Source organism: Tupaia chinensis, unplaced genomic scaffold (assembly GCF_000334495.1).
Source record: "Tupaia chinensis unplaced genomic scaffold, TupChi_1.0 Scaffold141724_1, whole genome shotgun sequence".
Classification (NCBI taxonomy): Eukaryota; Metazoa; Chordata; class Mammalia; order Scandentia; family Tupaiidae; genus Tupaia; species Tupaia belangeri.
Window position 1 is genome coordinate 1,393,962 of NW_006201581.1, and position 9,001 is coordinate 1,402,962.

Genomic DNA, 9,001 nt, shown 5'->3' on the forward strand with positions numbered 1-9,001 from the left:
CCAGCAATGACACCGCGTGTTTCCTCTTGGTGAACCCAGCTCTCTGTCTTAGCAATTTCTAAGTATCCTACAGTTCCTGTATCAGTCATCAATTTCTTGATAACATCTTCCCCAAGAGCAGTCCCTCTTTTCTCTTTATAAATTATTTGCTCTCTTGGAACTTTAGAAATCTCATTCTGGCTTATGATTACACATGATTATAGGCTATGAATTGTGTAAGAGATGTCATCTATTGGCAGACAAGTTTCATGGAAACAATAACATGTCTTAGCATTTCTTGGTACTATGAAGTAATTTGTAACTTGTATTTATGTTATTTGCAAACTTTTAGTAATAGGAGGAAGACAGAAAGAGAGAAAAGGAGTAAAGAAAAAAAGAATAGCATTTGGCCCAGTATTTATAGTTTCCTCCCAAACAAAGAATGCCTTGTCACTAACTGAAAACAAGAAAATGGTCACAGAAAATTTTACATCTAAATGATTTCTTTGTAGACACTAGATACTACTTTAAAATGATGAACTTTGAAATGATGAACACTTATTTCTCTCCAGTGAAATTTCATTCTGAACCTCAAATATGAAAGAGACAAAAGAACATCAACTAGTAGTGACAGCTTAGAAGCTCTTTCACTTATTTATTTATTTTTTTCCTCTTGGCCATCCACAATTTTACTCCATTGCTCTGAGTAATACGGAGAATCTACTTTATATATGCAGGGAGGAGTGATTGCTGGAAAATTTTCAACAGTTAAGTTCAAAGATCAAATTTGGATGCACTAACCTTTGAGATTGATGAAAACAGTCTTGTTGTGTACTGGTAGTTCCCCCAAAGTAACCTGAGTTATGTTCTCTTTGGTCCATGTGGTTCTGTTACCAAGTCCTGGGAATGCAGGAAATCAACAAGGTTAGCTGTGGGCATGAGGTACCCTTCTGATGACCTACACACCTGAACTCACACTGAGAGAATAGCATAGAAAATGGGAAGTTGAATGTCTGCCAGCAGTCACAACCAAACACTGCTAAGATAACACAATTTTTTCCATAGTGGGCAGAAGAACCCCATTTCAATTTGGCTCCTTTACTTCAGTTTTCTGGACTGGACTTAATGAATACTTATTTAATACTCACTAATTATTTTTCTCTCTATGGCTGGCTATTACCATTTCTGTGACTTTTATTTCAGATTCATTTCCTCTGTATCTCTCTGGATTTTTACTTCTTGGTCATTTGTACTTATTTTGGTTTTGGTTTAAATCTCCTTTTATTGCTTTTTTTTTTTTTTCTTAAGGCACTGGATACAATCCATATCTAGCATTTTGTTAGATTCAATTTGACTTGCTTTTCTTATAGCATTCCAGTTTAAATCTGTTGTCTTTTTGTGAAAGGTCAAAAATATAGGTCAAGATAGTTTTATATGGATTAAAAAGTGCTCATTTTGGAAAATAATCTGTCCCCTCTTTGTTTCCAAGAAGTTTATGCAATAGACTTTAGTTACTGAAGAAAAATAAGTATTTGCATTAAAAGATAATACCCCTTTCTGCAAACCCCAAAAGTCACAGCTAAAGAGAGCTGCTTTCTAGCAAGGCTCAGATTTTTTTCTTTCTGAATTTCAATGAAAGGTAGATGCACAATTAAAAGTTTAGGTAGAACTTAATTGTATCTTATTGAAAAGGAAGGGGCAAATTTACTCCCAAAAATTACAGTGAGGGAGAAAAATTAAACAATGATTAACAGACCCAAGAATACATATGAACAAGTGAAATAGGTTGCATAATAGTGTACAACAGGTGTAAAAAAAGGTCAATGACAATTCAATATATACTTTTTAAAATTTCTTTTGTGTTTTCTTTGAAATTGCTACAGGGCACATGTGCTTTCCATAAAGAGAGAGAGAGAGAGAGAGAGAGAAGTGAAATACACCCCCCAAAAGAAGATGATTCTCCATTCTCCTCTTGAGACTTAAGACATACATCATGCATATATACCCACATAGATGTTCAAGCTGCCAGGTCCAAGACTCAAAGTACACAGTTGGCCATGTGGGACTTAACTGCCTTAACTCCACATCAACTGGCTGGCCCATTCAAATAAAAAGAAAAAAAAAATATATATATATATATGAACTATCATCAAATGTACACAACATAATCTAATGTTCAGTGTTGAAGATGAATACATCTATATATTATACACTATATACATGGTTTACAAAACCCTACTATCCCCTATAAACATGACAACAATTATATGTAAACCAGAAATCACAATAGAAAAAAAATTACAAAGGTTGAAGGAAAATCATAGATATGGCAGCTATCATAAGACATGAACTTGGGAAAGACAAAAATGTTTAGGGGGATTCATAAGAAATGCTGCATTAAGCTGTAAAATGTATTCTGCTCTCTCATCTTTCCACACAACGTTTAAAATGACAATATGTTCGTTAATAACTTAGGAGTTGGAAGTGTGCGTACATACAAGCATGTATGTATGTCCCATGTGACAGGTATCTATTTTTAAATTCATGATAAAGCATGTGCATGTGTATGAGAGAAAAAGATAAGGAGAAGCACCGTTCACCAGGTTCAGTCATTCTGAGCTTCTCTTCCTCCTGTCCTGCAGCTTGCCAGGGTTCTAGGCAACGGTGCATACAATACATTTTCAGGCCTGTTGGGCTGGGACTTAGACTGTAGTTGGTTCTGTAGCTTCCAATCCTGAAGTCTGGTACATTGCTAGTTGTGTCACACAAGTTGGCCTGTGACAGATGTTATTACACGGTCTCCTAGATGGGAGCTCAGTGACAGTAGAGCAGCCCTTGATGTCTCTTGGGTCTCTTCCTACTAGCACATACTCTGTTATACAAACACTCCTCACTTAGTGACTTTTTTCCCCTTGCCATTTGGTGTCTGCAATTGCTGGGGAGAGACAGAGAAAGGGAAAGTTAGAAATTACTCCTCAGCAGGGATGCTCACACTGTAACCCCTTTTCTTCCAGTCTCCTCTTGGGGTTTGGGGCACACACACATGCCTGGTATGATTTTTAAGCCATCAAGCTCAGGACTTGAACTGCAGTCTGCCATGTGGGAATCCAGTGCCTTAACTACCATGCAACCATGACCTACCTATTTAACTACCACTCAGACTTCTGACCAGTTCTCCAGCATGGGGAACCCCGTCTTCTGTCTGTGCCAGTTTCGGGAACCCCCTTTCTCAGTCTTGTTCCCCTAGTCAGTTAGTATTCACTACATAGAACATTCGCAATCACCAAGACCACATATTTCATTTCTAAATGTGTTCTTTTTATACATCCATAGTATGATAGTATTCAGAATAAATAAAAACAATTATGCTGGATTTATATTATTGTATTATGGTATGTCTTATATTCTATCTGGCTTTTATCTAATGGATGATTTTTGCATAGCTCGAATTACATTATTCTTGCATGGACCATGAGATATCTATTGAAAAATAGATATTTTGGTGGTCACAACACACAAGTCATTTGCTTTTAATCTCTTCACTTATCTACCAATTTATTTAAAGTAGTCAAAGTAACAGATGATCATTAAGTGGGGAATGCCTGTATAACAAGCACTCATTTATTCAACATATTTTAACTGAGGGTCTACTGCATCCTAGACAGTTTTTACCTGTTTCTAGGTATCTAGGAGGCACCACTGAGCAGAGCAGATAAAAGGTCCAGCGTGGTAGCACAGTGCTCCACAGACTTGGACCACACAGGAGGCCAAGGTGTGAGTCCCAGTCCTATCTGAAGGCTGAACATGGTGCCGAGTGCCTGTAAGATCAGGAACTTGGAGGGGCTGAAGGAGGATCATCAGTGTGAAGCAGATCTTGACAATGTAGCAAGATTCTGTGTGTAAGAGCCAGGCATGCCTATCCTCCTTGCTACTTGGGAGGCTGAAGCAGGAATTTAGTGACATAGTACGATTTTTATCTTTTAAAAAAATATTTAAAAAAAATCATCCTCAGGAGCTTATATTCCAATTAGGGAATAAATACATGAAAAAACAGAAATAATAAATGAAATATTTAGTAAGAAATTTATACAATAGCTTTGATGGTTGTAGGAGTATGAAAAAAGGAGTGCAAGGAAAAGTAGGAAAAAGGGTTGTGAGAGGTCAGGACTGGCTTAGTGAGGTGGTCTCTGAGAACATTCCGGAAAGCTCTGTAGGGATGAGTGCTGCAGATACTGGGGCAGAGCTTGCATGTGAGAAATAGCATGCAAGCCCTCAGATGGGAGGGAGGCAGAGTGCTTGAGAACAGCAAGGAGCAGTGCGGCTGGACTAGAATAAGAAATGGAGCGGAAGCATGAAAAACTAGAGAACTGAAAGAGTGCAGACAGGAGGTTATGTGGGGCCCTATTGGACAGTTCTAGAACTTTAGTTTTTTTTTGTTTTTGTTTTTGTTTTTCCCTTAGAGAAAATATGAGGATTTAAGATTGTTTAATAAAATAATGTGACCTAGTTTATACTTTTAAAGGATTTATGTTAACTAAAGCATCAGAAGTTACTTACCATGGTTGGGAAATGCCACTTTGAAATACCAAAATATGCCGCCCCAAAACAAGCTTCTTCAGCATTTTTTGAGCTAGTTATGCACACAAGAGTAGCAGCAAATAGCTGTTTATTTGTAAAGAAAGTTTACATCTATAAAGGAAATCTGTATCTGGAACAAAGCATTTCTGATACAACTTTTATTACCTGAGTGATGTTTTAAGCTGGGTAATATGGTGACTTTTACTCACCAACATATCCTCCCTGACTCTCCCATGACTCGTCTCCACCATGGCAAAAAGCTCCATCTTCTGTTTCTTTTGGTGGCTCAGGGTGCTCTACTACATAAGCATACTTCTCAGCCATAATAAACAAGGAGAACCTGACATTTGATAAGAAGTGGATGAATATGGGGCATTAGCTGCTGAGTAAAACAAGCCAGACTATGAAAGACAGGCATTATACATCCCCACTTAATGTATATAGAACGTGTGCACTGTAAGATTGGAAGGTATTGGGACCAGCAGTTAGTGTAATGGCTATGTCTCTGGACTCCCACATAGTCAACTGCGGTTCGAGTCCATGACCCGGCGGTCACTCATGCTGGGTGCGTGCGCACGTGCCCAAGATCCCGAGAGGAGAATGGAGGAGAAGGAATTGCGGCGTGACCATCCCCCCTGGGAGGTGATTTCTCGCTTTCTGTCTCTCTGTCTCTCTCTGTCTGTCTGGCGAGCACATGTGCCCTATAGCAAAAACCTCTCAAAAAAAAAAAAAAGTTTGGAAGGTATAAAAATATGGAAAGCAACTGTGGATACCAGTACCAGTGACAGTGTGGGAGGATGGTAGGCAATGTGGGGTGGGAAAGAATCAAGGGGAAACAAGTAAAACATTTAATGGACACAAAATTTGAAAATTATCTGGGTAAGATGTACAGTGAATAAATATAAAAAAGAGAAAAAAAGATTCAATCATCTAACTCATTTTTCGTCTCCTATTTTTTGAGGGGACCTCTGTGTGTACTATGGGGGAAGTAGTATGGTAATACCTTTTCTCACTCATCTAGAGTCAGGGCCAGCACTGCTAAACCAGAAGACAGACTTGGAGTCAGCAGGTGGGGTGATGGTTAAGGCACTGGATCCCACGAGGCTTGAGGTCAGATGTGGAAGCCTGAAAAACACAATGGGGGAGCAGGATGGTGTGCACTTGCATGCCTGAAATCCTGAGAGGAGAATGGAGGATAAGGGACTGGAGGGTAGACATCTCTCCTGGGGCATTATTTTTCACTTTCTCTGTCTCTCTTTTTCTTTCTCCAGTGAGTGTTGTATGCCCTATGGCAAAAATCTAAAATGAAACAAAACTAAGACAAGCTAACAAGAGAAACACATAATACATTTATTTCATCATAGTTTTAAGTGGCATTGGAGCCTTCATAATGAAAACCCATAAACACAGAGGGTGCTATTTAATTTTATGCCTAAGTTCAATGAAGCAGGATCTGCCACTTAGAAATGTGGTTGGACAGAAAGGGCGTGAGCAGTACATAGTTGAATTAAGTAGGCAGCCAGTAAGAATCTATTTTGTAAGTCAATTTGCTCTAAGATATGTCATTATTTCTGGCTGGTATCTAAAACTGGATGATAGTTGTGGTAATGGCAGAGGATGCCAAGAGTACTAAGGAGCTGAACTGCACAGATTTATACTGACCTAGGTTATGTAGATTGAGTTATAATTCAGTACCTTCTTTCTATGAATGTGACATTATTTATACCCATAGGATGGTAAGAATGAGAATCATATGTATTTCCTTTGTTATCCTCAAAGTAAGAAAATAATTTTGTGATTAATTCATTAACAAAGTCTATTATTTCAATCTATAGAGATGTAAAGTATTTCCAAAAATGTGTTGTTGTAAGATAAAGTTTGGGACCAGCAATTGGGGTAAAGGATATGTCACCGGACTTCCATGTAGTCAACTGTGATTCGAGCCCCGGACCCGGTGGCTTAAACTCACGCCAGGTGCATGTGCGTGCATGCCCAAGATCCTTTTTCTTTTTTTTTTTTTGGAGAGGTTTTTGCTATAGGGCGCGTGCACTCGCCAGACAGACAGAGACAGAGAGATAGAAAGCGAGAAATCAACCCCCCCAGAGAGGATGGCCACGCTGCAATCCCTTCTCCTCTCAGGATCTCAGGCACGCACGCACTCACGCCCGGCATGAGTTTAAGCCACCGGGTCCGGGACTCGAACCACGGTTGACTATGTGGGAGTCCAGCAACATAGACATTACACTAACTGCTGGTCCCCAAGATCCTGAGAGGAGAATGGAGGAGAAGGGATTGAGGCATGGCCATTCCCCCTGGGGGGTGATTTCTCGCTTTCTGTCTCTCCGTCTCTCTCTGTATTTCTGGTGAGTGCATGCACCCTGTATCAAAAACCTCTCAAAAAAAAAAACAGCTTGCCCAGAGCTATAAATGCCATTTTCTAATATAAGTAGATAAGAAGAATAGTGTTCAGCATTCAGATAAGGTTGGAAAACAGTGAATCAGGTCACAGAACCTACCTAGCTATTGTAATAACAGCTGCTGCAGATGCAGAACTGATTTCTATTCCCATTAATTAAAGAGAAAATGATTAAGATGAGTGTCTCGGGTATACTTAAGAATAGTTAAATATTCATATCATGGTTATCATTCTTTAGCTAATTATCAGTTTGATGATAAGTTAATTGAAATTTTTAGAATGGACATGGAAAAGATGAAAATTTCATATTTTACAAAAATAAATGTACATGGATATCTAGATTTATCTATGTTATTTAAACAAGTTGGACATCATCACTCCTATCCTTGCAACTAGAGAAAATCTCAAAAAACTAAAAATTAATAGTATGGCTAAATTCATCATAGAACTGACATCACAAGGCAAACCATCACCCCAAAATCTATGACACTGCCAACCTCTGCTTATTTGGAATAGAAGCTGACAAAGCCATAAACTGATAAAAACACTCAAATGGTAATTTTTATAAAATTATAGATACTGAGGGTGCAGAGCATAAGAAGAGAAGCTGCCAGAAGCCCTCACTCTTAGAGGAGCCCCATGTGTTCATGGATCGACTTACAAGATCCCATCAGATTCTCATCAAAAAATTGTGAGAATAATCTCATGGCCTTGGTAGAGGTAAGGGAAAACTCATCATTGTGAATAGATCCAGAGCCTTCTGGAAGGAGAAAAAATACACTAGAAGAACCAGGGCAATGGAGAGTCTCATCATAGATGAGAGAAGTGAATTTCTACTATTCCAGCCCCACCCATCCTGCCTTTCTTAACTAAGGAAGAACAAAAATTGTTAAAGAAATTAGAACTTTAAGGAAATATGTGGGGGACACTGAAGCCAGGTAAGGGGTAGGGGGAAAAAAGGTAAAATAAACACTGGCAGAAATTCTGAATGCCATAGCTCTGACATACAGGTCTAAGACTGAGATCTATTTGGAAGTTTATAGGATGTTCTCCCTCCCTCACACTTCACCATGACATGAAAAGAACTCCAATATAAGAGTGAATTATGGGTGAAAGTTCTGTAAAACACCAAGTGAGGAGGATTACTTAGGGAAGTTCAAAGTCAGGTGAAAAGAAACAAATGAGCGCACAAGAAAAATTTGACACATCTGGCACCTACAGCTCCAGCAAGCATAGAATTCAGCACAACTCTAAGCCAGGTTAACATAAATCCTAACACTAAAGGCCTTTTTATCTCAGTTCTTATTACGTAATACGACATGCCCCCTACTTTCAACAACAAAAAAATTATAAAGCATGTAAAAGATAAGAAATGCAAAAAATATAAGCGTCTTGGTCTCATTAGAAACAGAAATAAAAAAGATTAAAAAATTATCACAAAGAAGGGCACTATATTGTAATAAAAGGGTCAATCGATCAAGAAAATATAACGCTTATTAATATCTATGTACCTAACACAGGAGCACCCAAATATGTGAAGGAAAGACTGTTAGATCTAAAAGGGGAGATAGACTGCAGCACACTGATTGTTGGAGACCTCAACACTGCACTATCCCCTCGGGACAGATCATCTAGACAAAAAATAGATAAAGAGATAAAGGACCTAAATGATACTTTAAATCAAATGGACTTTGACATCTATAGACCTTTCCATCCAAAAACCACAAAATACACTTTTTTCTCACTGCCACATGGAAACTTCTTGAAGATTGACCATACCATAGAGCACAAAGCAAGCCTCTACAGATTCAAAGACATAGAAACTATACACAGCATCTTCTCCGAACATGATGGAATTAAACTTGAGTTTAATTTTAAGAGAAATCCTCAAAAATACTCAAATACATGGAAACTAAATAACCTACTCCTGAATGACTCCACAACTACTCAAGAAATAAAGACTGAAATCAAAATATTCATGGAAGCCAATGACAACGAGGACATGAGTTTCCATAATCTTTGGGACAC